The sequence below is a fragment of the Mirounga leonina genome, unplaced genomic scaffold, assembly GCF_011800145.1.
Source record: "Mirounga leonina isolate KUSES-001 unplaced genomic scaffold, KU_Mleo_1.0 Mir_101664, whole genome shotgun sequence".
Taxonomy (NCBI): Eukaryota; Metazoa; Chordata; class Mammalia; order Carnivora; family Phocidae; genus Mirounga; species Mirounga leonina.
Genome location: NW_023270175.1, coordinates 28969584 through 28993619, shown reverse-complemented (window position 1 = coordinate 28993619; position 24036 = coordinate 28969584).

The following is a 24036-nucleotide window of genomic DNA, read 5'->3' as shown; positions in this document are numbered from 1 at the left end:
CAACAGACTGTTGCCTCTTCTGAAACACAAGACATGCCTCCACCTTCAAGGAAAAGAGGCAAAACTGGGAAAAGGTTCTTCCTGAGGCACTGGCTACCTGGATGCAAAGTAGTGGACATAAGGGAGGGAGTGGGGGTAAAGGGTGAGAATCCGCAGAGGCATGCAGACAGTCTGCAATACACCCTTCCTAAGTCTGCTGAGTGAGAATTCTGAACACCAAGGTTGAAGGTTATCACTGGCCTAGACCACTGCTGTTCCAAGAGAACTTTCTGCAATGATGGAAACATTCTATATCCGCACTGATCAATATGGTAACCACATGGCTGTGGAACACTTGAAATGTGGCTAGTGCAACTGACAAACTGATTTTTCTATTTTATTTAATTTGAAGTAATCAAAATTGGAATTGAAATAGCCACATGTGACTAGTAGCTACCTTACTGGACAGGGCAGTTCAAGACAATCTTCCCTCCCAGCCCCACTTCACTCACAGAAGGGGAGAATACTCAGAGCAGACAGCCATCCTAGTGGGCAGCCTCCCTTGCTGGGCACTGCAATATCTGGGGACCAGCCCACAAATCCCCAGTTACTCCTCAGAGTACGAGGCCAGACTCTATTGCTTCACTCGGACACTGCCTCCAGTTCACACTAATTATTTCCTTCCACAGCAGCTCGGGGATAATGTCCCTATGGAATCATTTGACCACATGGTACCACTGCCGTGTGAGATAGAAAGGGAAAAGCAGAGAAACAGGAACTCCTATAGGCCATGTTCCTGCGGAAAAAAATGTAAGGGGAGAAAGGATGGCATTTTGGAACACAGGGCCAAGATTCTAGAGGTTTTTCTGCTGTGTTAGGTGGTTCTGAGTTCAGAACAAACTAAAATAGAATTCAAATACCTCCACTTCTGGCTGTGTGATCCCAAGCAAGTCATTTGACTCTCTGAGCTCCCCTAGCCTCCTCTGCAAAAGAAGGGAATAGCACCGGCCTTGCAGAGTGGCTGTGAAGATTCAAGAAGGTAATGTAGAAGTAAATGCTTTAGAAAACCCTAAAGCACTACATCAGGATTACACATTGTTGCTCTATTGTTAACCAGTTTAACACTATATCCAGTGGCACATATAAAAACAGTTCCTTTTGCCTTTTTCCAAGATACCAGATTGAAACCTAGAATGCTGAGGCAAGCACTGGGGAATCTTGGCCCTGACGGGACTGCTGGGCTGACAGGTGCCTCAGGAGGGCCCTCTGGGCTTTGATTTCACAGTCAGACTAGTCTAAGAATCAGGGAGCAATAGGCTACTTAGGAACTCACTGGCTGAAACAAGGAGACTATAGAAAAATCAGAGTAAATCCCAAAGGAAAAAGAAAAAAATATATATATACATACACATACTTTCATATTTATATAAAATCTATTTTATATACTTCATATGATAATAAACATTAAATATATATAACATTATAATAAACATAATGCATAATACTTATAAATGTATACTTATATTAACCACTTATTGAGTGAATGGTATTCCAAACAGATTCAGCTAAATGATATCAAGACTTTCACATGTTAATGCCCAGCTCAAATTTCAGTTAGTGATAGCAGTCCAACAGAGTGGCTGGGGAGCACGTGGTAGTTTGCTGGGGTACTGGGGACATCCCACATCCTGATCTGGGTGGTAGCTGCATGGGTGTATAAATATTTAAAAATCAATCCTTCTCAGGGCACCTGGCTGGCTCAGTCGGTAGAGCATCCGACTCCATCTCAGAGTTGTGAGTTTGAGCCCCACGTTGGGTGCAGAGATTACTTAAAAATAAAATCTTTAGGGGGCGCCTGGGTGGCGCAGTGGGTTGAGCATCTGCCTTCAGCTCAGGTCAGGATCCCGGGGTCCTGGGACCATGCTCAGCAGGGAGCCTGCTTCCCCCTCTCCCTGTGCCTCTCCCCCTGCTTGTGTGCACTCTGTGTTTGTGTGTGTGTGTGTGTGTGTGTCAAATAAATAAATAAATAAATCTTTAAAAAAAAAAAGAAAATAAAAATAAAATCTTTGAATAAAAATAAGTAAATAAATAGAAACCAATCCTTCTCTACACTTAAGATCTAGGCACCTTACTGAATGTAAATTATACCTTAGTAATTTTTTTTAAAAATTCAATTAATAAATTTTTAAAAGGATGAGCAACATATCTGTGAAGTAGCATAAATAGCCATCTAATGAAAGTGACTGGCCCAAGGCCACACAGCTAGCTATCAAAAGGTAAGAGACAGTATTGGAATTCCAGTCTCTGGATTCCCAACCCAGTCTGCATTCCAATTTTCCAGGACACTTCAACCACTGCCTGAGGAGGACACTTTACATTAAGGACAACAAAGAGCAAAATTATGTTCTCAGTATCAACAATAGAACTGACTTTTTCACAAATCAATATCAAGAGCAATTCTTAGAAGGCAGTGCTCACTTAGCCAGAAGTGCACTGGGGCCCCCACACTGTAAACACTACTAGCCTTCTCTCAGTTTCTCCCTCCTGAGTGTGTTCCTAAAATTCCCTGATAGCAACCATCTCAGCCACACCTGCACCCGGCCTCTCAGGACCACACTGAGGTCAAGCACATATCTCTGGGTGACAGCTATGAGAGAGTTGGGGTCTTGTAGGCATTAGCTCATTCAAACCCCTGAAGGTTATGGCAATAGGGTGCAGACATTAAAGACATTAAAGGAAAAAAACCTAGCTTTAAGAAACAAACTGTAAAATTTCCTGCAATTCAGCTCCCAGCTCAAAAATAGCAGCAGCCAAGATGTTTTAAACTCTCTGTAGGTCATCCTCAGAAGGTGGAATTACATAGTGAAAAACAGAAAGTTTACAAAAAGAACAAGAAATGTAAAAACATAACAGAGTAGAAAATCTGATAATGACTGATGATTTTTATTATGGCTGATTGAATTTCCGTGAGAAACTGTGTTGACAAGAATGATTAATTTAACAAAATAGTTGCAGGATGAGGCTTATGTGTAATAAAGGAGCTCTAATACCCTGATATGAAATATGAAGAAAATATTACCAACATAGAGAACAACTATATTTAGACTTGTTAAGTGACCCTTTTCCCATTAATTCCTGAAATTGGATAATACGTTTGTCCTCTCAGTGGATCATTTTGATAAACAGTTATTTTGCTTACATCCCCCTTTAAAAGTCTTTTCATTTTAAGAATGTTGGGGCAGGGCAATGATGGAAAACTGGCCACCTTAACATATAAAAATAGGATAAATATGGATGTGAAAAAATAAACTTAGGTGTTCAAATAAAAAAATACATTGCTAATAGCTGCAATGGAATATTTCACTACAAACATCAATCAGGCACTGCTTTAATCAAATTGAATTTAGATTATAGACTTTCATGTAAAACCTAATTTACTTTGAATTCCCCGGTCACGACTTGTGCGGGCCTTACAGGACAAGGTTAAAGAGATTACATCTGGGTTCATGTCAGCAGCATCTGCTGGTTAGTCCTCTGCATGCTGATTTAATGAGAGGTTATGCACAGTCTGTCGGAAGGACTTCCATTCCAGGCAGGTGCTTGAGAGAAATCTTCATTTCCATTGCGACCACTAACGGGGCTTTTAGAATCAGGAAACCGATGCATCACTATCCTCTGATGTGTAAAATAGTCTGATATTTGTCACCACTTAGCTAAACTTACAAGCAGAAATTACAGCTAGACCTTTTTTTTTGCAGTTCAAAAGGAAAAAAATTGTTATTCTGAAATGTAGCCTTTTAGAAAACTGATTTATGCATATTTTGCCTAAAACGACAGTCATCTTTAAGAGGTATGTTTCTAAGTGACACAATGCTATATATAACTGTATAAATAATATGCATATTATAGAAGGAAAATGCATTAAAGACTGCTTATCCTTAATGAACAGAGGAGGGCAACACAGAAATCATTCATCCTGAAAATTCTAATACAAATTTTAAAATAATTTAAATTCATTAAAACAGTTTCTATTTCAATTCACAAGTTCTTCAGAGAAGAGCTTAAAGATGTTCCTGTAATTATTGTAACAGGAAGGGGTTCGAGCCATTAAAATAATCTTTGGCAATTCAGTGTGATTCCCCTTATTTACGCAGCACTCCTCTGAGTGCGCCCAAGTTCCCCTTTGCCTTCGCTGAAATGGTCACTTCTAAGTGCCGTGTCACAAAGAGGTTCAAATTCCAAAATCAATCAAGTCATTTTGCCAAAGAAGGATTTACAATCGAGTAATCTGTAATCATATAGATGCCTTATGATAATTATCTTTTCGAGCATATATTTGTGACCAGGGGTGTTTAAAAAGGGGGGGAGGGGTGGATATGGCTCATGGTATTTCATTAGGATGAGACTGAGAAATTCCAAGCATTTTCTTTTTATATTAAGTCCCACTTTTGTGTATGCCCTACTCACATACCATTGTGCAAACCTAACAACTGGACATAGCTCTTGACAAATCAGTTTAAATATTCATTTTGAGTATGCATAAAAATTATAACAAGAAGATGGGCAATTTTCTCAACAGGCCTATCATAATCATGAGAACTGATTATTCGTGGTAGGGGATACAGGATGAACAGGTGTTTGGGCTCAAGAGAATACATTAATTTCTCCAGTTTCAACAACTGGGATCCTGACTACCGATGACAGAAGTTCTTCCACTGCATGCGTATTTGGGGGACGCAGGCAGGAGCACACTGGGGTAAACTGGAGTTGTTGTGAAGCAACTGCATACGTGGGTTTGCATCTGCTTCAGAATGTGTTAACCTCGGCTTATTTTTTATTCAGTCGTCAACGAGTGGCAAATCTCTAGTCAAGCTCTACATCTCCCTCACACAGGATGATCACCAGACTGCAAGCGCCCAAGTAAAGGCTCTAACCCTCCCTCCTGGCAGCTGACACAAGCCCGCAATTGCTGGAGGGAAATCTGAAAGAAAATGGCCTCAGCCGCAAGGAATGTGAAGGATTAGGATGTTTAATGACTTAGAAGTTGAGTGATATTGACAATTCTCCCCGTGTTTAATCAAACATTTAAGACAAGCTGAAGAGTCAGAGAGTAGTTTGAGGACAATAAAAGCAAACAAACTGTCTTGTCCAGACAAGTCAATTTCTGCTAAAGTGACAGCATTTCTGAAAACAAAGTTTCCCCTTTCTCCTCCCCCACAGCTATGGCAGGCAGTGAGTAGATTCTGCGGCCCATTTGACAAACAGCCATGTGCTCAAATGCACATCGGTCCGAGCTGGTCTCTTGCCCAGTTTCGATAATAAATGAAATAAGTATGAGTGGCAATAATAAAGATATATTATTATCTTTTGGTTTTAGTGTGGTGGGCATTAAATATGAAGGCAGGCTTATTTAGATTTCTAAAATGTATCCTTTGTGATTCTCCTTGTACCTCTCTGGATGTTCACGGGATAAATATAGTTAATAAAATTCAATTGCTTAATATGTTATGAAAACGAGGGTGACTGATTTTTCCTGTATCAGGCAAGTGCTTCTTTCAGTAGAAGCCTCAGCTCTTTAGTCATCCTACAGATCCATTGCTTATTGAAATTCTGTCCATTAGGGAAACTGCAGGACACAAAAACTAGAAACATTTTTTTTCAAAGAGGGCTTCCTCAAAGGTCTTAGTGGTGAGTGGGGCAGGTAAAACCCGGGGTGAGCAAACTAGAATTTGCATGTCAATAGATGGGTTTAACATACATTAACACATTGGTGGGTAACGAACCATTGTTTATGTGTTAATGAAGACATTTTCCTAATGATAGGTATGCATTTTTGCATATCTCTCACATCTAAAGTTTGCAGAAAATTTGACTGGGTGGGGAGATAAAACAGTGATTTCCCTGGGTAAAGAATCGTTAAGTTACCATCAAGGTGGCCAAAGCAGAATAAATAAAGCAGGACATTAATTACTAAAGATCACTAGATTAACGTAGCACATTAGTAACTAGAATGTCACTCTAAATCAGAATTAGAAAAAAAACTTCTCCTGTGGCATGAAATGGTGGCTGTAAATGTTGAAGAAATTTGTCCTTCTCAGCACACGGCTCTAGATTCAAACATGAATCCTGACTTTTAACAAGTTAGAAAGGTGACTGCCTTGAAGACACCATCACATGCCTCGACTTGGCTTCCTGGCAGGGCATGCGGTTGGGGGAGAGGGGGATGAAGGGTCAGTAAAGAAACTCATAAGTGAAAGTATCTTAGAGCCTTGAGCTTGTACTCTGGAAACGTTAGTTTCCCCAAGGCCACATTCAACCCTTTCCTAAAGTACCATCCTAAAAACCCTTTGGGGTCAAGTGACAACTTCCTAGAATTAGGAATATCGTGACATCTCTTCTCTGGATTCAAGTCCCCACTTAACAGAGGAAATTCTTTCAAAGACAAGCTGCCCCTTCTCTGTTCAGGCCTAGTAATAGAGAAGGACTGGATTCCAGGTGAGCAGTGCGTCCCCTCAAAAGTCATCCAGAAGGCTTGGAAGTAGAATCTCAGAGTGCCTTGGCCCATGCTCTCCTCTCCCCTCATGACATGCTTCTCCACTCCCCTTACCACTCAGCTCTTCAGGTCCAGATGATCTCTCAGGCACTGTGCTGGGAAATGGGTGGCACTCTGTGGTCAAGGTTTTCCTCTATGTCTCCCGCTTGCAGCCCCGCCCCTTATATTTCTTCCCTTCCTTCCTCAAACCTGAACAAGCATCTGTTCTCTGCAGGCGCTCTGCCAGGCACCAAGGACACAGAGAGGCCATGCCCTCAAGAGGCACATTCCTTTGTGGGGATATGGGAGCTGCCGAATATAAACCCAGCAAGGGCATTCCTCTCCCCCTCAATGTGGTCAGAGTGTTCCCTGTGGTCAGGGCGCTCACTGAGGTCAACAAAGAAAGGGAGCCGCTAAGGCCACCCCAGGAACAGGGAACGCAGCACAATTTTTTCCAGGGTGACTCACTGCTTTGAGGTAGCTAACATGTTCTCTCCTCCAAAGTTTAAAGACCTCTGAATTATAGACTGGTGAAAAGGGAGGGTATTCACTCAGCAAGGTAGATGGAAGGGCACTCGCCCACCTACCTCCAAACTCCCCGAAAGTGTCAAGATGGTTGGCGGGGGCTTACCAAAGAAACTGATGTTTGCCAAACAAAAAGACAGGGTGTCTGTCTCTTTTGTTTGGACTGTTTGTATAGTGCTTAACACAGTATTTCTTACTTTAAAATGGTATCCAAACAATTGTTGTTTTGCAGTGGGATCCCCTTGCCTCCCACCCAAACAAAAGCTTCTACAGAATCCTGAGAATGAAAGAATCAAGTAGGGCTGTTCCTGCTGAAGACCCGGAGCAAAGACCACTCCAAAGCTATCTGCAGGCTCTACAGACAGCATGGAAGAATTTCTGTCCCCTGCAGTCTCCCCACTAGACTGGGAGACCCACAAAACAACAACATCTTTCTCAGGTTCCTACTTCCAGAAACTACCACACTGCCTGGTAAATGGCGTGAGCTGAATTGAGTTGAAAATGAATGCAAGGTGCGCCAGGGGGATGCAGGACATGTCGGTGGAGACGAGAGGGCTAAGTGACTCATAGTTGGATGTGGTGGCCAAAGGAATAAAACAGTTGGGAGACAAAATGAATAATGCTCGTCTCAAGTACTTTGAAACAGTGTGCAGATAAAGGAACGTGATGTACAGGTGATACACAGAATCCACCACACACAAAACCATGCCAGGGGACGAGGGACAGCTGCCTGGATGGAGGGGTTAAAGCTGGAACTGAAACAGAAAGGCCCGGTCACATAATCGGGAGGGAAGAAGGGAAAGGCAGGCTGGGATCAAATCGCGACGACCCTCACATGCCACATTTAAGAGTCTAGCTTTATTCTACACTAAGTAGATAGCCCCTGAATAGCTCAGAACAGGTAAAAGGGTTAAAGTGGATATCAGAAAGAAGTAGAATTAAGAAGCTCTTTTAATACACCAGTAAAGAGGTGGTAAAAGCAGTGGCTTTGGGTACAGAAAGGAGACCATGCATTTAAGAGCTATAAATTGAAAGAGCCGAACTGGCAGAGTTTAATAGCCCACTCTCTGGTTATTTTTGGTTTCTCCAGCAGAAAGCAAATCGTCATTTCTACCTGGATCTCCACATAAGCAACAGCCGAACACTTGGTGAACTGCAGCACTTGGAAGGAAGGAGGGCTGGAGGATGGGAGGGTTGGAGTGCGCACTAGGTCCTTCTCCTCACTGAACCCGGGTCAGCCTGGCCTGGAAGCGTAAGCAGGACTCCTCATCAGCCTGTCTTCCCAAGTCCCTCATCCTCATTTCCTCTTAGCTGATTAGTTACCTCTATGCAATCTAGAGGCTGAGGCTTTTCTTCCTTAGAGCTTCCAACTTGGACATGACACTATACTTGTTATGAACTTAGTAGCTACAATGGAAAAAAGCTAAAAGGTTCAACCATTCTTATAATTTCCTTAATACTGTTCCTCTCTAAGGAAGGGGCACATGACTTCACCTTACAAAACTGAGGATTTCAGTACAGTGGGTCCTCAATTATGTACAATAAAGCTTGATGACCCACCACATCAATCTGCCTAACCCAGCAGCTGGTAAGAAAACTTCTTTAAAACCACATCTTGGGGCGCCTGGGTGGCTCAGTTGTTAAAAGTCTGCCTTCAGCTCAGGTCATGGTCCCAGGGTCCTGGGATTGAGCCCCACATCAGCCCCACATTGAGCCCCACATCCATCGGGCTCCCCGCTCAGTAGGAAGCCTGCTTCTCCCTCCTCCACTCCCCCTGCTTGTGTTCCCTCTCTCGCTGTGTGTCTCTCTCTCTGTCGAATAAATAAATAACATCTTTAAAAATAAATAAATAAAACAACCATATCTTGAGTCTACTGGAGACTTCTGATAAAGCAATGGCACCAAAGGCAATGGAAGGGGGACAGTGCCAGAACTTGATAAACAGTTGACCCTACCAATCTGAAAGACATCAGTAGTCCCCATCAAAGCCATTTTATTCCCACTTTTGGTTTTCAGAAAGAAGGGTTTCCTTTATTATACTTGCTGCCTACATTCTAAGTGTTGCTCACTTGGGGACAACATATGCCTACATTATTGAGTTCTTACAAGAATTAAATGAGATTCTATGTAAATAATGCTTAAAACATAGTAGACACTCCATAATAATAGCTATCATTATTATCTTCAGCATTAATTCATTTGGCCAAGCAGGCATCCAATAAATATTGACTGATTGATTTTTTTCTTAAGTTTTTTATTTTAATCCCAATATAGTTAACATACATTATTATATGAGTTTCAGGTGTGCAATACAGTGATTCGACAATTCTATACATTACTCACTGCTCAGCATAAGTGTGCTCTTTAATCCCCATCACCTAGTCCACCCAGCTCCCCATCCACCAAAATGACTGACTGAATGAAAGAAGTTCCTTAAAGTGAGATGATCCTACAAAAAGATGCAGACAACTTTGGCAGTTTCAAACTTGTCTAAAAGTATAAATCTTGAACATTTGTTTAAAGCTTTCCCATTTACAAAGTCCTTTTATGTATTTTTTTTCATTTAAATTGTAAACTGCTCTCACACCCAGCACACCCAACCCCCTTCACCCTGCCCTAGTTTTTTCCATAGCATTTATCAGCTTCTCATATACCACGTATTTAACTTTCTCATATTTAACTATTTAATGCCTGTCTCCCACCGCGCACACACCAATAGAATGTAAGCTCCCAGAGAGCAGAGAGTTTTGTTTTGTCCCCTGATGTCTTCCAAGTGCCTAGAAGAGTGTCTGGCATACAGTAATAACACTTACAGAGTGAATGAATGAAATGAATAAAGGCTCTGCAGCTAATTGGTTAGTGGGAGCACACAATTAGGCTGAAAGATACTTACTCTGGAGAAAAATGTTAAACCTGCGTTGATTGTGGGGGAGTACAAAATTAAAAAAAACTGTAAGGAAGTGGGGGGGTTGGGGTGGGAAGTGAAAGTGGGAGGCAACTCCTCCCCCCACTGGCCTGAGGCTAAATGGGCTGAAATGCCTGCAGGAATCTCTACTTTGGAATGCAGCTTCATTGAAATATTAAAAAATAGAAACGATTCTTTACTTACAGATAATTATTTTATTTTACTTTTTTCAAGATTTTATTTATTTGACAGAGAGAGAGCACTGAGAGAACATGAGAGAGCATAAGCAGGGGAGCAGCAGAGAGAGCACAAGGAGCACAAGCAGGGGGAGCACAAGCAGAGAGAGAAGCAGGCTCCCCGCTGAGCAGGGAGCCCTGTCAGGACTCGATCCCAGGACCCTGGGATCATGACACGAGCCAAAGACAGATGCTTAACCAACTGAGCCACCCAGGCACCCCATACAGATAGTTTTTTAGAGTTAACGAAAAGATTTTCTCTATTACATCACTTAATTAACATAACCATCTGAGAAGGCAATGTTCATCCCCCTTTCACAGATGAGCGTGGAGGCTCACAGAAGGGAAGTGACTTGCCTCAGATGACACTGTGGGCACAATACTACTCCAGTCTCTGGATTTGGGGGGCAGTACCTCACAGTTTCTCCACATTGCCTCTCTTGTGCACTCACACTTACCAAGGCATTTTGTTTTTGATGAATATCTCAGAAAACTGAAAAAAGTCCAAATTTCTCCATTACCATCGATAACTGATTTTGAACCTTCCTATAATGATTACTCTCCTGTTCAGAATTTGTTGATACACTGTATGCAAATCCTACCTGAGGTTGGCAGCAGGGGGGCGGTGGGGAGCGACTCTGCGAGAGCCCCAATGCACAAAGAATAAAGCCAAAGTCCTCAGTTTGGCCTTCCGTGTCCTCCACAATTTAGCCCCAACTCCCACCTCACACCGTGGCTCCTTCTGGCTCCCAGCCACGCTGAACTTACCGTTTCCCAAACATGCCTTACACTATCCTATCCAGTGGCCTTTGTGCTAGCAGCTTCTTCATCAGGGATCCTTGACATCTGTGCCTTTCGAGGCATGGCTTACAACGCAGAGCCCACCCTCTCCAAGAATCCTTTCTAAAACACCCCAGACAAAATGGCTTGTTCCGTCTGTTTCCATTACTCTTCTAATAGATTGAGCTCCTGGAGAGCAGCGTCTGTCTCGTCCACACTCCAAGGCAGAGCAACTGATTTTAAAAATGAGCATTTAACAAAACTAGCATCAGCATAGCTTCTTGACTTAATAGAACTGTAAATGGCTGAGCAACCAATTATTTCCTTCCTACCAAAATGAAAGTTTATGATGTCAGATAATACATCTAATCTCTACATGAACCTTGAGTATAGCTCCTCAAAAGTAAGGGCTAACTTACTAAAATGAGGACAAAAGGCAACCACAAAGCCTGTTAAAATGGGGTCTGCTTTCTCATTTACAGAGTTCTTCCTGGAGGCCACCCACTATAACTGCCTCTTTTCAGAGAATACCATTACGTATTTAAAAAACTTAATTGAAATCCCAAAATCAAATGGAAACTATGTCAGGTGAAAGATATAAAAGCTCTAATGAAATAGAGTGAAGGAGAACCCAGGTTATCTGGGCTGAGGGTCACTAAGAGAAAGGAGAGAACCAAAGATCATAATGAACCAACAAATGAACAAACTAACAAACAAAACAGATCACCTGCATTCTACAGTTGGAGAAACTGAGACCCAGGGTCAGGAAGTGATTTCCCCTAAGGTCATGTTTGAGATGATAAGAAACAATTTAACAACCAAAATGATCTCTCGAGCACCAAGCATATACCAGGAATTTTCACACGCATTATCATAACTGATACAAGGCACCCGGGAGTTAAACTCAACAGCCAGAAGGAGCTTTCCAATCCACAAATCTAACCATGTCACTCCCCTGCTAAAAACTCTTCAAAGAGATTTAGCAACATTGGGAATGGCTTGGAGAAGTCTGTCCTCTGGAGAGGCATCTATTAAACTAGTCAAAATTAGCAAAGACAATCATTCAAAGATTCTGAAGATTGATCAAAGGCTTACAACAAACTGAGAAGCATTTGTTCAACGTGATCCTCTACCATGGGAGGCCATAGCATTCAAGCTAAGGGATCACACACACACACACACACAGCGAGCTCTACTTTACAGATTTGAAAACTGAGACTCAACAAGATTTAAATGGCATATTAAGTAGAACTTGAACTCTGAATATCCTCACTCCAATTTAATCAGGGCCTGCTCCTGACTCTCAGCACTAATGTCAAGTTCAAGGAGAGAAATGCCTGAGCCTGTGGAGATTACTGTGGGCACTCTTCTCATCTCCAGTTTTGACATCCATCAGCACAGAGTGAACACCTCTCCTCTACAGTGCCCAAGACTACACTTACATCCATCCGTACGGCTGGAAGTTTGAGGACAGACTCAGGACGACAGTGGCAGGTTTAAGAAGTTCTGATGCACACTAGTATCCACTGTTCTATTCATTCTGAGATACAAAACATCAGAATTACACCACAGGACTCCACTGTGGAAATGAAAACAAGGCACCTCCTTGGTTGGATGCAAGCAGCTGCTTAGGTGCATGGCTTGGCGAGTAGAGAATGCCTTTGTAACAAAGGAAGGAACCTCTTCCTACCCACAGATGCAGGCCTGTGCCAAGGCACACAGTTCAGCAAAAGGAACATGGAACATACAGCCATATGAGCTCCCTACCCCTTTCCCCACCACCTCCATGGATAAAATCTGTACGATGGCCAGGGCACCCGATGCATACGGCGGCGGTGGGGGGCGGGAATAGTAGCAGGAAACTCATGGCCAATCAGTGCTATGTTCCTGAATATGCCTTCATGCCACATGCTTTCCTAGCCCCCCAAGCAATGCCAGACCTGCCTCCTGGATGACCAGCTACTTCTTACTGAGCTGAGAACTCCTTGAGGGCAGGATCCAAATGTTATTTGGCACTATGAAAACCCATGTCAGTGTCTACCATGGAGGGTCCTAATCACTTCCAACTATCCCACACTGATTAAGTGCCTCCCATGCACCTGGCTCTGGGCTAGTGCTGAAGAAACCAGAAAGGAAGAAGGTCCCTGTCCTCAAGGAAGTCATGGTGAGGAGGTGAGATGGACAGGTAAACAGATGGTGATTAAAAACGTGGCAAGAGCTCTGAGAAAATAAACACATGGGTGGTCTGGGAGCATCATGGAAAGGCACCTAACCCAGCCTGGAGTGTTGGGGCTGGGGGAGAAATCAGAAAAGATGTTATGCAAAATGGGACTGGAGCTGAATCTTGAAGACTGAGTAGCATCTAGTCATATAATGGAAGGAGGAGGGGAGGATGGTTAGGGAAGGAGCTCCAAGTAGAGGAAGCAAATGTGTAAAGACAGAGGCAAAGAGCAGAACTTGATCAAGAACACTTAAGAAGGAATTCCTCACAGTGCATTAGAGGCAAGGTGAGGTGGGACAAAAGAGCTGGGGCTAAAGAGATCAGAAAGGGGCAGGCATGAGATCCCTGCAGTCTTCCTCCTCCTGAAATCCCTGTAAAGCTCACGTAAGATGCAGAGTATGTCGCTGGCAACGCTGGATTGCTCTAGGTCACCTTTTGATCCCTCTACTCTTCCAACTGTCTTAGGCAGCTCAGGCTGCCATAACAAAATACCACAGACTGGGTGGCTTAAACGATAGACCTCTATTTCTCATGGGGCTGAAGCTGGGAAGTCCAAGATCAGGGTGCCAGCATGGTCGGGTTCTGGGGACAGCCTTCTTCCTCGTTGCAGACTGCTGACTTGTCATTGTATCTGCACTTGGGAGAGAGCGAGCTAGCTCTCTGGCCTCGTCTTATGAAGGCATTAATTCCATTCCCATGAGGCCTCCATCCTCATGACCTAATTACCTCTCAAAGGCCCCACCTCCAAATACCATGCATTGGGGATTAGGCTTCAACATATAAATTTGAGAGGGATACAAACATTCAGTATGTACCACAATCCCGGAGGCTCTCCTGCCCCGGCCCACAGCAGACTGGAATGCCTTCTCTTGTAGATAAAGATCTGGAATCGAGCTTTCCTAGCTTGTTCTATTTCTACAAGCCTCTGCTTGCTGCCAGAGGTGGTGGGGCTGATAACTTCACTACTACATCTAGGAGAATGACCGTTTCTGAGGAAAATCAAGGACCACTTCAGGTTACTTAGTACTAAAAATGGCATATGAGAACTTTTGGAATCTTGGAATCTTCAAAATCTTGCAAGGGAAAGGGCCCTTAGAAAGCATCTAGTCCAGAGATGCCTGGCTGGCTATGTCAGTAGAGCATGTAACTCTCGATCTCAGGCATGGAGCCTACTTTAAAAAAAGGAGGGGGGGAGCATCTAATCCAACCCCCTCATTCCACTCATGGGGAAAGTGAGATCCAGCGAGAGGAAGGGGCTTTGTCCAAAATCACGTAACAAGGGAACCAGGCCCTCCTAGGTCAGTGCAGAGGAAAGAACCCATCATTTGCAGGTAGATCAAATCTTCAAGTTTGCCACTGTGTGTGTAACCTTAGCCAGCTGGTAGGCTTAAACAAACATGATAACATCTGTAAAGTGTCAGCGTCACATACAGTGACATTGTACAGTGTCAGCATATAGTAGGTTTCAATAATGGTCACCATCATTGCAATTTCCTAGAACCCCTGGCAAACCCACCTTTGCATGTGTATGAGATAAGCCAAGAGATTAACTTGAACACTGGGAAAAGTAAGAGGTCACTGTTGGTGAATTGGATGCTGGGTCATCAGACTGCTTTGCTAGGACTTTCAACGTGAGGCCCACCTGCAGGGCTGATGAACAAAATATGGGATTCTTTTAACTCCTAAGAATGAAAGGAAATAAGCATCCCATGAGAGATTAGTGTGCACTGAGAAGCTCACACTAGCATATTGGTTTACCTATCTAATCCTGAATCTGACTCAGTGTTGATTTTAATGTTCTAATTAGTGCATCTTGGGAACTGGTGATGTCTCTCTCCAGCCCTCCACTGGGGAAACAACTGAGGGGATGTAGGGTCCTTCCTCATTCTTCCTCTGCCATTTGTCACTGTTTATTAAGACATCTGGCCATCATCAGGGACTTTATTTAAATACAGGAGGAAATAATGGCATGCTTCTCAGTACAGTATCAATAACACTGTATGCTGTGCAACCCAATACAGTCACTGCCAAAGTATAAGCAAACTGTAGTTTGGTGGAAAGACAAGTGGACAAGGGGTCAAGAGGAAGCCTTCCCATGCCTGACGTTGCAAACAAGATCCACCATTTTGGACAAGTCACTTGATCCTTCTAAGACTATTTCCTTGTCTGGTAAAATACAAATAAGTTTGCCTGCATCTGTGCTACATGGCTCATGAGGTTGCTGTGATGATGAGAATCTAACATTTACGGCACTGAGTTCAGTATTTATTTACATAATTTGTTTATTTTCCACAATCAACTTAAGGAGTAAGTATTATCAATTTCTATTTTTATTTATTTACTTATTTACTTATTTTATTATGTTATGTTAGTCACCATACATAATTAGTTTTTGATGTAGTGATCCAATCAATTCCTATTTTTATAGATGAAACTGAAGCTCTGAGAAGCTTAACTTCTATTAAAGGCCAGAGACCGACCCAGCTCTGGGCTCTTAACCATTCCTCTGTGCTGTATGTTTATCCATCAGAGCCCTACCTAATCTTTCAGCAAGAATTTTACTAGGTGTCAACCAAGTTTCATGCTAGATCTCTTTCTTCAAATGCAACGGCACGGACTAACTGCAGAATTACTCTTAATCTGAACCGAAGTCTCTCTAGCTTACTTATTTAAAAATGGTTTTCGTAATTCTCTAAGTCTTTTTAGAAGTCACTGTGAGAAAGAATAAGACTTTAATCTCTGCGGGTGATTGGTACTTTTTTTTTTAATTTGGCTTGGCCAATTGGGCCTATTTCTGAGACCTCAGAGAAAATATAAAAGCCACGAAATCTAAACAAGACTTCTCTCCTAATTCAACACGACTCCTGATACAATCTGTAGAAAGAATACACGTTCTATTGAGCTTGGAAAGAAAAAAAAATATTAAAACTTACGTCTTAAGCAAAAATAAAAGATTTAAGATCCATATAACACTAATTGTGTATTTTTAACAGCAAGTATGCCTCTACTATAAAGAATGTTTTATGTTATCTAAGAATTAAAATACAAGGGGCCCCTCTGTCACAAACCAAAGCCCCCATCATCTCAGTGAGTGCTCTCTAGAGAGCCTTGACAGGAACAATCTCAAGTGACAGTGCCCAAATGCAGGAGACCATGATGCAGAATTGGAACCATGGAGTAATTAGTTCATTTTTTTCTTTCATTCAAAAAGGACTTTCTCAAGGACTATGATTCATTCCACAAACATCTGTGCAAAGCCATGGAAGGGGTAAGAAAAGTGGCAGGGTTCCCTCTCCCCCACACTAGAGGAATTTTCAATCCCGTTTCAAGGGAATAAGAAAGCCTAGTTGAAAAACAAGACAACTCTTAATTGAGCTTGCTCTGTGCTAAAACGAGTGCCAGGTGCTTTCAACTGTCTTATCTCATTGAATCTCCACCCAAACCCAGTGAAAAAGGCCTGACTACCCACCCCTTTAGGATGAGAAAACTGAGGTTCAGGGGGATTAGTAAACTTGCCCACTATAGTTAATAATACTGTACTGCATATTTGAAAATTGCTAAGAGAGTAGATCTTCAAAGTCCTCCTCACAAGAAAAAAAATTTGTAACTATTTGTGGTGATGGATGTTAACTAGATTTATTGTGGCAATCATTTTGCAATATAAACAAAGATCGAATCATTTTGCTATGCAAAATATTAGTGAAACTAATATAATGCTATATGTCAATTATACCGCAATAAAAAAAAAAAAAAAAAAAAAAAACTTGCCCAAACCATACAGAGAGTATAAACAGACAGGCTCTGTTTCATGTCAACATCCTGAGAAAAGTTTCTCTCTCCTCTCCTGAACATATCGTCCCCTTCCAAAGCTGCGGGTAAAGCTTCGGGTATCTTTGCCAGCACCTACGGTATCCCCCCAAATTTCAATCCAACTGCCCACAACATACTTGATTCCTCCTTCCGAAATGAACACTAAGTGCTGTAATACGTAAGACCAGACCCAACAAAATACTCATGAAGCTCTCAGTCAGTCTAGACAACTTCCAGGTTATTGATATGCAACCACACACCGCTGACCTCTGCTACTAAACCTCACCTTTTGAAGGTGGCCATTTCCCCCCAGCTTCTGTAAAATTCTTTCTGAGAACAGGCACTATTCACATGCAATAGATAAGAGGAAGAGTCTCACACTTGCATTGTGGTAAGACTTTAGCCTCTATTGTAGGAACCCACAGGTAGAGAGAATCAAGGGATTTGATTGCCAAGAAAGAGTCCCTTCTTCAGGCTGCCAAGGAAAACGGGATATAGCAAGTCTGTACTCTCGGGCAAAATGCTTTTGGTAAGTCTTCTGACATCCATTTGAACAAAGCAGCAAAAAAAGTTAATGCTCAAAAGCAAAAGGCAAACACATTAATGTACTCGATATTAAAAAAATTATGGTAGGAAGCCATCTAAATGGAAGCAACCTCAACAAGGAATGCATGCTGAAAACAGGGACATAAGAACCATTTTGGTAACAATTTTTTGTAATTGCTCTATAGAAATACTTTGGATAGCCATCCTAGTGTCTCTACTCTTGTCCATTCCTTCCTTCTATGTCGGCAGACTATCTTTAAGCTGTTTAAAGGATAAAAGAAATGACACCCATCAGAGATAAGTCCATAGTTAATTGTGTTACTTTATTTAAGTGATTCTATAGTTATGGAAAAATATTTTTTATTTTATAGTGAATGAATCAATTACCTTTAATTGAACTTTAAAAGATGATTCTCAGTCCTTTTAGGAGCACAACTCCAAACAGTACGTTCCCAGGCCAACCCTATAGGATTGCACTATTGCTTAATTCTCCAAAGAATTTACATAGAGGTTGATAAAGGTCAGATAGATAAATACTCTAATTTAAAAAGAAGCAAAGCCTTCCCGGCCTATAACTCCATTTTGATGTTTCTACAACATGCATCCAAAGGCTTAGTAAGACTCCCTGGTCTTCCTGCCAAATATTTTTCTCGTATTATTACTTCATGTATGTTGAAGGTTTTATTTTGTAGCACACCCTACAAACGAGATTTTTTTTCTTCTTGCAGGCCAGATAATTTCACCAACAGATGAAGACTTTGTAATTTTTTTAAAATGAAATTATATCTAATGACACCAAACCAATGAATGGGGTTAGCAAATTTCAAAATCCATATGTTTAAAACACAAAAATGTATAAACCAAATTATGGTCTAACAGGCACAGAAAAATTATCTGGAGATGATGGATTTAGCTCTGTGGACAATTAGAAACAATACTGAAAGCTGCTCATTTATGTCCCTCCCCTGTCATCACCTCGTCTGGGTCTTTCAATAATGGACTAAGAAATATAGGGGGAAAAAACAAAGCAGGGTTTTCAATATGGTTTTTCTTTGGGGAACAATAAAAACATTAAACTTTATACATTTAAGTGTCTGTGCACCGAATGGTAGCCTTTTCATGGGAGTCCAGCTTGGGTTTTGTCTGGGTGGGGAAGGGGGAGGGAGTCTGTGAATACCCTCAGAGTCATTTAAAATATATAGTATTAGCTAATTGATGAGAGGACTAAAAACAATAGTAAGTAGGCAGCCTGGCTGTGAGCCAGGAGCAAAGCTTTATGGTGAAAGCGAGTTTACATTAGAGGCCTGTTTTTCCCCTTTCCTTATATGAAATGAACAGCTGTAATTGAAAAGCAAGGAGCTCTATGGTTTATAGAAATAGGTGTTGTGAAGAGCCTTGGCCGTCTAATTTTCTTCCTATTGCAGGGCAGGCTTCCATTGTCTGTTTTTTAGAGCTAATTTCTTTTCTGATCAAAAGGCCCACGTCGTTGAAAAGGTAGTAATGACTATTCATTTGGCTGAAGCCTCCATTCTCCAGACTGCAAGCTTTATTTAGAAATGGCTATTTCTTTCTAAAAGGAAAAGCTCATTTATGTCCTCTATAATGTCAATTAAAGTAGAATATATTTTAATTATTTATCCTGAGGAGAAACCTTTTAGGAACTTAATTTAGTATGCCTATGCTATGCAGACACTACAATATGTGAATGTGGAATGATATCTAGGCACATGGGTTTTATTTTATTTTACCACTAATGAATAGTTTATTTGCAACTAATTAACAAGTTAAATCGGCACAATTAGTGTCGGATTTCTTTAATAATATAACTCATAAAGGGATAGCCATTGGAACTAGAAAATAAGGTTGGTTGTTGGCTTTGTAAAGAAACCATTCCACAAAAGGGGCAGTTTTTTCCCATTAAAAAGGGTTATTGGGACGTTCTTCCCGTTGCTTTTTCACGTGAAAGCTGGGCTGTGCTGGGGGAGGAAATATGTTCAGAAACAAGGGGAGACGGTGTTAATTACACAAACATCACATTAGAAAAGCCTCGAGGTCGTAACCCAGCGACGCTTTCCGGAGAAATGGAATTGGGGTGACAGGCGGCCTAGGCGCCAAAAACGCCAGCGCGGCCAGGCCTCCCGACAGACCTCGCTTTGTCGCCCCGTCTGGCCGCCGGCCCGCACGGAATCGGGTCGGCCTGAGGACAGGCAACCTCCATACCTGACAAGCAGCGGCACGCTGGCCGTCCCCGGGCCGCGTCCTCCGCCCGGCTCTCCGTCGCGAGCAGCGGCCCCGGAGCCTCGAACACCCGCCACTCAGACGGCGGCGCCGGGGCGCACGGGGGCCGGAGCTCCAGGCACGCGGGCGCCGGTGCGTGCGCCGCTCGGCGGGCGCGGCTGGGCGCGGCCGCGGGAAAGCGCGCGCGCTCCAGGGAACGCGCGTGGCCCCGCGAGCGGGGCGCACCACGCCGGCGACCCCGCGGAGGCTCGTCCGGCCGCCGCCAAGGGACTCTTAAGAGCGGGTCCCGTGCGGTGCCTGGCGCACAGCATGGCACACAGTAGGTGTGCGACAAAGGTCGAATGAAAGGAAAAGGAATGACGGCCAGAAAGCGAGGCGAAGAGAACACTGAAATTTCGCGCATCGAATTCCACAGCTCTCCACTCTCTTCAAAGAAAAGGAGAAAAGAGAAAAGAAAGGAAGGAAGGAAAAGAGAAAAGAGAGGGGGGAAAGAACAGCTGGATGCTGCCTTGAGATTTAGAATGTTCTCCAGAATGCTCTCCCCTGCCCCCAGCCCGCCATCATCCTGCGCCCCCAGCGGTCGGGGCCGATGGTCTCGCCTGGTCACACCGGCGGCGCCTGTTGGTCCGGTGATGGTACAGGCACCCTTCCCGGGGGAGCATTTCCAGTGGACCCGTGCCCCCCGCTGGCGGAATAAGCGTGTGGAGTAACTCAGACAACATTACCTACTGATAACGATTTCTAGATGGTTTTCCCGGCCCTGGCTTCCGGCAGGCCACCTCGCCGCTGTAGAGGGCCTTGCCTTCGCAGCCACAGAAGGAAGTGGGAAAGGAGACAGGCCCAGGGGGAAGGCAGGCCTGGCCGTAGGGTGCCGGGTTCTGGGAGGCTGCCCGGCAGGGGTACGGTCCAACAGCTTGAAGGGCTGAGCGCGTGCGGAGAGTTGTGGGGAGGCGGAGGCGGGGGTGGAGGCAAAGAGGTCGACAACCGTGAGTGACCCGGAAGACCCTCTGGAAGCGGGACCCAGTTCCCCGGCAGGGCCCTCCTTCCTCTGGGGAGATGGCAGTGCTCAGGTTGTAAGGTCGGCGAGAGGGCGCTGAAGGCAAAGGTTGTCAAATTCCTTGTAGTTGCTCCGCACCTAGGGAAAAGAGCGGCTGGTCATTAATATCTTAATACCCGGTGAGAGTGGAAGGGATCTTTGCAACTGAGCGCCAAGGTGTGGGCCAAGGGGATTCCCAGTGTGTCTATAAATTACAGCTCAGCTAACCAAGTAAATCAACTTCGGAAACTCGCTTTTAAAAAGTTCACCCTCCCTCCCCAAAATAGCTACACCAAAGAGCAACAATACAGTTATACTGCCCACCGGAGACGTTTTGGTACCTCCAGGACCATGTCACCACACACCTCGGTAGCTCCCAATAAAACCTCTCTTTAGAGAGCATCAACTAGGTTATTGTTTGCAACCTACCCCCCCCCCCCCCCCCCGCCAGCCTAGAATCTTAAGTTCCTTCCCAGACCTGTATGAACAAGTGTTTCATTGGAAGCTGCGGAGCAGGGAGCGCAGTACTGCGGTTGGGGGAGAAGGAACCAACTGAATGCTTTGAGAACTAGAAGGTGCTGTCTCTTCCATCTCCTTGGAGTGCTGGTAACCTTTCCGACCTTTTATAAGAGATGGTTCTACAACAGACCCCCGCCTCTGATTTCTTGACCAAGGCCCTCAGTCTGGCCTAAATACACGATGTTGGCTAGGAGCCAGAGTATATGATAGTCAAGGGATGTTCTCAAGGAAGAAAGAGGAATTACTGCCTTTGGATAAGCAAACTTTTTTTTGGCTGGAAAGCAAAGCGTTTCTGAGGGTCGCCCGGATACGTTTTTCCGCACTTACTCAAAACCAGACCGCTCTCTGGGCTCTGCTGCTCTTGTACAAGGCGATTGATTGCTCGACCCTATTGTCAGGCCTCAGCCCCCAGAGTGGGCACCGACACGCACCCACCCCGTCCCGAGATGCACGCAAAGGGCACCTCTTCCAAGAGTTGGGTCCTAATAGACCCGGAGACCCCGAGAAAGGTCCCCGATGAGTTGAGAAGGAATCAACGCCCCCCCCCGACCCCCCCGCCGCCGCGAGTGATGGGATAGCCCCTCCCCTACTCTGCTCTACCAGTAGCTCTATGGCACAACTGCTCAAGTATACTTTGCAGGTATGAGGCCCTCGGGACACCTGATTTCTGCCAAGGCTCGAAACCCGGAGGATGGAAGAGTGGGAGCGCACTATGCACCCGGGGCCCGCCAGGCCAACACGCTAGAGCCCGGGTCCCCCGAGTTTCGCGCTAACCAGCCCTCTAAGGATAAGCACCACTTCTACCCGGCGGCAAAACCAGCTGCCTCTCCTTAAAGGGTTGGGGCGACCTCGAAGCCCCGGAGGGCGGGAAGGGGCGCCTCTTGGTGAAGTTTCCAACCGAAGCCAACAAACGGCGCTGTTGCCACGCCCTGGGTCTTGGGATCCCCAGCCCCAGCCCCAGTCGGAGGGAGCCGGAGCTCTCTTGGGAGGGCAAAGGGAATGGGGAGGGTGTGTTTGGCCGGGTTCCCAGCCCGCCATCCGGGGCTCTGTGTGCCGGGGGCCCCAAAGGGCAAGAGAGCTGCCGAACGCGCTCTCTTCTCCGGAAGAGGATGGAAAGAACTGGTCTTGGATCCTGCTGTGTCCCTTGCTTCCCTCACTCGGTGCAGAGTTCGTGTCAGAGACACGGATTCTGGCTCCGCTGGCTGTCTTGCCTCCCCGCAGCCCCCTCCTGAATCGAGGCCCCTCGGGCAGCAGTACCTGCCGCGACCCTTCTCCCGACCCCCAGCTAAGATCGCGCCGCTCGGCTGGTGCTTGCGCCTGCACTGCTAGTGGACCAGGAGAACGGGTTTCCTTCCAGCCTTCCCCCCACCTCCCCACGCCTGCAATGACCTTGTTCGACTATTGAAATGGCGGTTTGGGTTGAGGACGTTTCCTCGGAAATGTTTTGAAGGAAATTCGGCTTGACTCCTGCTTGGGCCTGTGCAGACCACCCCGGAGTCACCAGGCACAGAGACCGTTTTAATCGCGGCCTCCGAGGGAAGCCAGGACTGTGGGAGAAGATGTCTGTCCTGGCGGAATACTGGCAGAGGATGTAATGTGCAAATGAGCTCACCTAAACCGCGGGCTAGTTGTGATCAAATGACAAACAGCTGGGGGCAGTGACTAACGCCCCCCCCCCCCCCCCCCCCCACCCCGGGGGGGGGGGGCCACCCCCCCCCCCCCCCCCCCTAATCTGCTCCGGGGAGGAGTACAGACCCAGCGCCGCATCCCTCGCCTTGGGAAATATGCAGCCCAGGCGCTGTCACCACAACGGCTTACTTGGGTCCTAAAACTTGGAAAGAATCCTGACATCTGTCAGGCTACTGGACGCCAGGCCGCGCGTCGGTTGGGTAGTTTCCTAAAACGCGCTTCACTTAGCAACAGCCTCAGAGGCCCAGAGAACCCGAGAGGGCATCTGGAGAAGGCGGCAGGCGGGCAGGGTTACCGCACATTGACTTATTTGGGAGAAGGTGGGTTTGGCCAGGAAAAAATGGACTTTATCAGCTAGTTCTGCCAAAAAAACACAAGTGCTGGTGGAGATCGCCAAATCATTCCGTTTTCTGAGACACGTCTTCCAGTCTGTGTCAGCTTAAGTGTGCACACCCGTCCACACGCGCGCACACACACAAACACACACAGACACACAGACATAAGATCCATACACAGAACCATTCCAGATAGTTTACTTTAAAACCCTAAATCGTACATCCATTCAAAGGACTGCAGCCCTTGACTGTGGACATTTGCTTCCTTCCGGCCAGAAAAGCAAGAGAACGTAGACAGGTGGAACCCAAACTTAAGGGGCTGGTTTAGAGACGCAAAATTTCCAGAAGATGATGCCGGCTGGGAGCCAGGACTCTAGTGCCAGCGGTCCGCCCACCCAGAGGAGGCTGGCCTGCTCTACGCCACCCCCCTCCCAAGTCACAACGGTATACTTTTAAATTCGTGCAGGAAAGAGGGGTAGCTCCCAGCGTGCAGATGTCCCCGGATCGCCTGGTTTTGCATTAGCGCTAAGGAGCTAAAAGCCTGGGTTTTTGGTTTGGGTTTTTTTTGTTTTTTTTTTTTTTTTTTTTTTTTTTCACACTTAGGATTTACGCTTTTCTTTTGGTTCCTCATCATTCCACGAGGCTGGGGGAAGGGGACCACACGGCGCGGACACCTTCTTTCAGT